At 37.6% G+C, this 7918-nt stretch overlaps 1 protein-coding gene across 2 annotated transcripts in view; it reads left to right on the forward strand.

Annotated features, from left to right (window-relative positions):
* Window positions 1-7918, forward strand: part of LOC107755070 (leucine-rich repeat-containing G-protein coupled receptor 4-like) — a 66952-nt gene that overhangs the window by 2861 nt on the left and 56173 nt on the right. Inside the window, exon 1 of one of the 2 annotated variants that reach the window (XM_016571723.1) lies at window positions 6839-6864. The exons of the other annotated variant lie outside the window; for it this stretch is intronic. The gene's annotated coding sequence lies outside the window, so the exon portion shown is untranslated. Of the gene's footprint in view, window positions 1-6838; window positions 6865-7918 lie in introns of those variants that run through there. 2 annotated transcript variants of the gene reach the window in all.

Here is a 7918-nt window from a genome sequence, read left to right on the forward strand (position 1 = left end):
CTCTCTCTAATAATCGCATTAGACTGCATTAATAACTGCGTAAGCCTGCATATCAATGGCTTAAGCCTCTGTTATCAGCTCTAAAATTACGTTTTGGAATTTGCAACGGAAGGTTTGGGATGAGGTGCGTAAAAAAATTAGTTCAACCCACACGAGATTTCAGGACGGAAACATGTCAAATGTCTTGAAACAAATGATCCGAACAATTTCTTGATGTGTGGTTGGGACTCCAGGCCGTTAAAATTATCAGAGAAATAATGCACTCCTGGAGGTGGTTATGTGGCCACGACTATATGGTATGGTCTTTCTCAGTTCTCAAACAAATTAAGAACTATTCGATTTTTATTGACTGAACGCAAGCGCTTATTCCGATAGAAAACAATCTTCAGGAAAAGTGAATTCAGTCCAGCCCATGAAAAGCTTTCAGCAGCCTCTTATTATGTCAGTCTGAACAAATGTCAGCGCAGTACCGAATATGGTGCTCTTATCTTTCACAAATGGAGAGCAGGATGTGTTGGATAATTGGGTTTAATTGCAATAACTGAAACTGTAGACACAATAAGGCATGAGAAATTTCGAATCCTACAATAATGAAGATTTGGCTCATGAATATCAGTTCTGTCTGGAATGTTCAAGATGATTAACAACAATACCATGATGTAAAGATAATAAAAAATATTTTTATAATGTAAATAAATGTAAAAAAATCAACAAATAAATTTAAAAAGGCTTCATTTTCTTTAAGTAAAATTTCATTTTGGCTTGATGTAAATATGTAATTTAATTATATTTCATAAATAAATAAATATAAGACAGGCTTCTTTTTAAATAAAATTTGATTTTGATGTAAATTATGTAAATATCTCATTTAATTATATTTTATAATTTAAATAAGTAAATAAGGAAGCACGCAAGCAAACAAACAGATAAATATAACACGTGCTTAATTTTTAAGTCAAATTTAATTTCGTGAATATATCATTTAATTATATTTTACAGTTCAAATAAATGAATATATATATATAAATAAATAAACAAAAAGTACAGATAAGAATATCGTTAAAGTACCGAATCGATAAGCAGTATCGGTAAGAGTAGTAATACCGTTAAAACCTTAACGATACCCATCCCTAGTCTCTGCCAAGCTGCAGCATGTAACCCAACGCCAAGCTAAGTTCAGTCTGTAGAAGCGATAAAGCCAGAAATAAAGCCACAGAGTTAACACTAGTAGTGGCAGTAGGCATCTTGGATATCAGTGAATTATATGCAAATGGGGGCTGCATGTATAGGCATCAGCAGGATGCTAACCCTTCGTTTTTTTTTTTTTTAACCTGTGAAACATTTTGTTAGGCAGTTTTATCATTCTAAAAATCACATTGGTGTGCTTTTTGACCAATATGAAAAACAAATTACTAGCAGGCCACATACATTATATTGTATTTTTTAGAGTTGGCATGAAATTAATTTCTTTTTCTTTTTTTTGATAATTTGTTACACACTACTTCTGCTTCATCATGATTTAAAAAAAAAAAACTATTAGAATATGGTATGTAGTGCTGTGTTCAATACATCGATACAACGATGCATCATCACAGAGATTTGATGATACGAGTATCGATACAGCTGTCTCTGTATCGATATTGTGGCAGTGTGAGTAGAAAAGTGCAAGGTTTCTAAAAAATAATAAATAGAGCATAATATATAGGCTAAAACAAGGTTTAATCTGGACGCAGAGGAACACAACCGGGGTTGCCTGATGTAAAGAGACGTAATCCCCGAAACAGAACTTCCCACTTGCGCAACACGGAAATATCTGCTAAATGTGTTACTTATCTTTGTCAACCTGGCAACCATGTGTACGCGCACTCTCTCCGCTGTGGATAAACGCGCTTGCTTTCTGAAAACACCGGTAAGCTTGCAGTTTAGCGATCTCCACTTCAATCTTCTATTCTCAGAAAAGTGTAATTCATCAAGTGTTCATTTATGAGAGAGAGAGAGAGTGCCTTGTACATCTTGCAGATGATGCGAAAAAGCATGGCGTCCTTGACAACTTCAGTGCTTTCAAGTACGAGAATCACCTAAACAAACTCAAAAGACTTCTGAGGAAACCAACATGCCCTCTGAGTCAAAAAATAAAAAGTTTGCTTCATTTGCAAAGCCTTCCTTATATGGTATCAGCCCATATATGGTATCATTTGAAAGCTTAGAGTCTCTCTTTTGGTTTTATGATAAATAAAGCAGTAAAATGAAGCTTAGAAATGTATTTGTCCCACACACGAATTTCTGCCTAATGATTGCGAATAATTTTTACGAAGAATGTGTATTTTTGATATTTTTCACAAAACAGTCAAGTCATATATCACAAGAAAGCTCTCATTCTCAGGAATTTTATTATGTAATGTTATTTCATTGTGACAATCACAGATCGAATGATCTTCAATAGAATCGCGATGTGAAATTTGATACCTCTGAGGAAACATTCAGATGCGTCACATTCCTACTTGCACCATTGCTTCAGTCAGCCGCAAACAGCCAAAAACTCTATATTATCTTTTAAATTAGAATCTCTTCTTTCAAACGAGACCATTTTCACGTTTCTGTTTGCTCGCATTGGTTGGAAATCCACTGTTTTGTCGCAGACGCGCAACAGAGGCGCACCAGAGAAAAAAAGACGCTCTTTTGGCAAACACGCGCTCTCCAAATCATAGCATCTCCGGCCAGCGGCTCATATGTTCTACAACTCTGGGCTGCTCAGTGGGCGGCAATAGGTCAGATTACACGCCACTCAAGCGCGCCGGCCACTCAGAGCGGTGAAATTTGACACCTCTGGGTCAATAGACAGGAGGGGGAGAGAGAGAGGATCCGGGTGAGCGCTGGAGCTGTTTTGAGCGTGGGTCTTGTAGTTTTTTGGACTGTTTTGAAGGCGATGATGGCATGCTGAACGGCAAACACATCGGCGGCACGGATAAAAGCGATATTTGAAAGCAAAATCAAAAGCTAAAGATGATGAAGAACGTTCAGCGGCGCCGTGGAGAGGAGAGGACACGCGTCTGGTGAGCGCATATGAGCGCTTTTGCTCCGTTTTTGATAGAATCATTATTTTGAAACGTAAAAGCACAGCTAACAATCTGATAAACTATGTATTGACAGTAAAGTACATTACAGGATGCGTTTCAGTAAATATACATGGATATTATTACAGTGCTGTGTTTATAAACAGCTATTTCTTTGTTTTACATTCTGAAGACCAGATAGCCGCCGCAGGCTCGTGGCAGAAGCAGTTAGCGGCGCAGCTAGCGGCACAGCTCGCGTCTCATCTTCAGGAGGCAGCAGGATGCTGAAGCACAGGTGATGCAGGGGACAGGGGACTAAAATTATGCACATAAATGGAATTATATAAAGCTGGAGGATGTGGATTCTGTTTTAGATTGTAATAAGCCACATGGATTTTACAATTTATAGAGTCTTGTGTCTCCTGAAAGAAAAAAACTCACAGACACTTTTAGACGCAAAAAAGGAACAATTTTACTCCCTTCGGTTATAATTCAATAACTCCTGTTTAGAAGCTGATATTTGGAAGATTATTTTTTTCTGGTACATCTTGGCACCTAGTGGAATCAAACAATATAAGTTGGAGGGAGCTGGAGCAAATAGAACCTGAATAACAGACTTTCAAAAAAACAATTCTGGAAAAAAAATCAGAAAGCGCCTATGTTTTTTTTAGTGTTTATTGTAATATTTAAAACATATATAATGTTATTTATTAATAATTACCATCATATTTTGTAGTTCAAAGGGTTTTCTATACAATGACACCATTTTTCTTCATTTCCTCCATTGTATGTGTGTAGGGTAAACATTTGAAATTGGGTATGTCAAATTTAGGCGAAAATACACAAAAACACCCCAGACCTTAAGTTAATTCCTTCAGAAACTGATGTTACCAGCTCCTTGTTGAAAAAGATAATGTAGCTCTTGAGCAATTAATATTTATAAAATTGATTTCTTGATAAAATTGCGGGGCAGCGCTGAGAAGTTTGTGTTGCTGAAGGTCTGAGTGCGGCCACAGTGTGATCTGTTTGAGTGACTAAACGTGTGCGTGTGAGATACAGTGAAGACAACACATTAGTTTAGAACTTTTCTTATTTTTAATTTTTAAATGTAGAAAGTGTGTTAATTTGTGCAATGATACCCTACCAGCAATGTAAAGATGAATTTAATATATTGAGTATATTACAATATAAATGTATTAGAATGAGTACATTATTATTTATGGGCTTAAAAACAAGATGCAAACAATCAGAATATTGCACCTGGTGGGGAGTGCCCAATGTAAACACGAAACATATGCCATTACCAATATTGTACTGTGATACAGTTATGGAGGCCCTTCATAATGCAGAGGTCAACTGTCTGTCTGCCTATAGTTAGCACTGGTCCTATAGTATGCAGTGTTTAGTAAACAACTGTTTTACTAAATTCTGCTGAGGTGAAATTCAGTGCAGTCCCGTATCGTATCATGGCCTCTGTGTCGTGAAACGTATCGTATCGTGACTTTGCTGGTGATACACAGCCCCTAATGGTATGAGAGTTTTTGCTTAAATTTAAAACAAATACTGGTTATTCTGAAAGCTATTATAGTGATGAAAATTGTTTGTATTTGAACAGTTTGTTTTAGCAGGGCCTTGTTTTTTATAAAACGCACATTACTTATCAATCCACGAGTGATGCTGAGCAGATGACGGGACATCTTTCAGTCAGTCTATGCGGTAATAGTCATGAGCTGTGAAATGCGCCGCCACCGTTCCAGCCACATTGCTGCATCCGGCTGCATGGGCCTGCTGCACGCTTAACTGCATTTCTGGTATTTATTTATGTAATTGATAATAGTAGGGCAGTTCTCCCTGCCCGTCCTCTGGGTTGCTTTCAGCTGTCGCCACACTGTCTCTCCCCGCAGAGAAGAACAGAACTGGAGAATTAGCGAGAGAAAGGACAATAGAGGGAGGGAGTTGAAGTTTCAAAACTGGGAAAGTGACAAAGAAAAATATGGAGTATATCAGCATTCGAAGGATCAGAGAAAAGGAAAGGGAGGGAAATGTGTAAAAGTGTGAGAGAAAGAGAGTAGACACAATCTGGTTGATCATTATTCTCCTAGTCCTGATAGCAGCCCTCAGTCTTGTGGGGTTAATGTAGTTTGCTCACTTCAACAGGTTGTTGCGCAATGCTTCAGGTTAATCATACTCTGCAGGTGGAGTATCGAAGCAGGGCAAGCGAGAGACTTGGCACCGGCTTAAGAAACAAATATGCACTGTAGTATCGCTCCACACCAGGGAAACTTTGACCTTGACTGTGCTGTATGGGTTGATGTAACTATATACTTAACTCCCAATGCAAGTGGTTCATAGCTTATTACACTCTGCTTTGGATCAAATGCTTTGGATCAAATGACCTTCATAATGTTTTAACAAGCACCTCATAAACATTTGTCTGTTATGTTGTATAGGGGGAGGGGAGATATGTGTAACTGATGTTTTTGAAAAAGGTATCACCTGAATTTATTTAATCAATTTTGTCTTTGATTTATTACAAAAGGTTCTTTATAGTGGAAATTGTTCTTTAGATCATTAAAATGTTCTTTAAAGAACTGAAAGGTTCAGTTGAAAGGTTCAGTGGACGTTAAAGTTTCTTCATGGAACTATCAATGCCAATCAGGAACCTTTATTTTTAGCAGTGTATATGGCATCATTGCAAAAATCCCTTCTGAAACCTTTATTTTTAAGATTGTAAATGTATTTGTTGTTAGTTGTTTGACTTCTGTTATTTACTTTATCGCCATAAAGATAAGTAAATGACAAAAATAATAATAAAAAATATTAAAATATTTTTGGAATTTTCCTAGCTTTTTCACTTCCTCCCTTACTTGTCTTGTTCTTATCCAGTAAGTTTAAAGAATGTCTTTTTTTTGTTCCGATTCAATGGCATGTCCTTCATAGTCCAGCGCATGACTCCTTTACTTTTGACCCTTGATACTTTTCAGTCTACCTTGCCTGTTTTTTGGTGTCCCCTCACTGGCTGAAAGAATTTCCCTTGCGTATATGAGTGTGTGCGCGCCCCTGGTTTAGTGCAGTGGGGATATCCCCCCTTAAATGTCTGTCCACACGCCATTAGCCCACTCTTGTCTCTGCCTCAGTAAAGCCCTTCAGCATTGAGGAGCTGGAATGTGCCTTTGTGTCCCATTAACAAAACAGAGACGCCATGTTCTTTTCCATCTTAAAGGCTGTGAGAAGGGTTGCATGTCTACAAGTTCAGTCAGATGGAACCGGCTGCACCATTTTTCCACACCTTTCCCTGTCTGAATGTATAGAGCGATTAGTGATAACTTTTTTCACATTCACCTCTGAAGACAATACCATTTCTGTGCAGTCAGGGGGTACGTGTCAGAAAGTGACTTTGCGGTAATGCACTTTTAATGGGAGATTTAATGTGAAGTGGAGGATAAAAGTTTGTCAATGCTCTTTTTTTATTTAGATTTTTTTTTTTTTTGAGAACGCAAACAGAGAAAGTCAATCAGTTTCCTTGAATCTGTCAGATAAATTACTATGGTGAAAATTGTTTAGTTGAACCAATGCAATTCTTCACCTGAAGATGGTTTGTATGCCTCAGTGATGCACAAATGATTTACAGCACTGATGTTATGAGGTGAATTGGATAGTTCAGGATAAAGGTTGTTTTATGTACATGAACACAGGCAGCCTTCAGTCATACCTACACACACACACACACACAGGTCATGAGAAGAGCTCTGGAGGAGAAGAGGGCCCACTGTGTTCAGTGTTCTGGCAAAGACTCCCACAGCCGTTAAAGGTGAAGCCTCATGAATGTCTGTGACCGCATTTTTTCAAGAACAACGTTGTGTATCCAGTTCGAAACCCAGACATTGTACTTACTACAATAAAATCTAGGGTTGGGAACCAAGTTACAAGCGAAGAACCATTTACATTTGTCAAACGTATTAAAATACTGTAACTGAGTTCGCTGCACTGCTTATTCATACTGAATCCACTACTGAATCTACAGCATGAACGCTGTAGACTGTTTATAGAATAAATTACTTTTATCAACTAGTTCTCATTAAGTAAATCAAAAACGTGTACACAGCCATGTAGTCTGATTCCTGAACAAATGACTCTAATGAGTTGGTTCTTTTTAGTGATTCAAACACATAGCCTAGACTAGGGCTGGACAATAATTCAATATCAATATGTATCGCGATATAATTTTTTTCAATAACGGTGATATGATTTTTAAACACATTTCCGATATTTCGATATTCATTACCAGTTTCCCATACATTGATTTATGTATACTGAGGGAAGAAGTTTATAGGGAATATGTGTTACCTAATCTAAAGTGTTACCTGTTATCTTAATTTTGTAAAATATTATTTATTAGCAATTTTATTATTGAATCATCTCATCATTTGGCAATGGAATCACGGTTTTTTTAATCAAATAATTATTCTTTAAAAAAACAAGGGTGCTTTCACACTTGGTTCGATTGCCTGGTTTGAACCCGAGTTCGAATGCTCCCCCCTCCCCCTGCCTGTCACGCTTCGGCTACTGCTACTGTGTTGGAACCAGGAATCGAGGAGACGTCGGAGTACTTCAACATAGAACCATCTTTATTCATCCAAATAAAGAGACATAAAGGCAAGACGCACACGTAGCAGGGGGAACAGACGTTTAACAGCAGACAAAGAAACTCTGGGAAACACAGGGTTTAAATGGACAGAAACTAATGGGACACACCTTGGAACAATACGAACTAATTAATCAAACACAACCGGAGACGAATACACATGAGGAGGACAGGAACAGGAAAAACCAAATAGGGAGAACAGGAACATACACGTGACAGA

This window comes from Sinocyclocheilus rhinocerous, unplaced genomic scaffold (genome assembly GCF_001515625.1).
Source record: "Sinocyclocheilus rhinocerous isolate Xijiao unplaced genomic scaffold, SAMN03320098_v1.1 scaffold591, whole genome shotgun sequence".
In the NCBI taxonomy this organism is placed as follows: Eukaryota; Metazoa; Chordata; class Actinopteri; order Cypriniformes; family Cyprinidae; genus Sinocyclocheilus; species Sinocyclocheilus rhinocerous.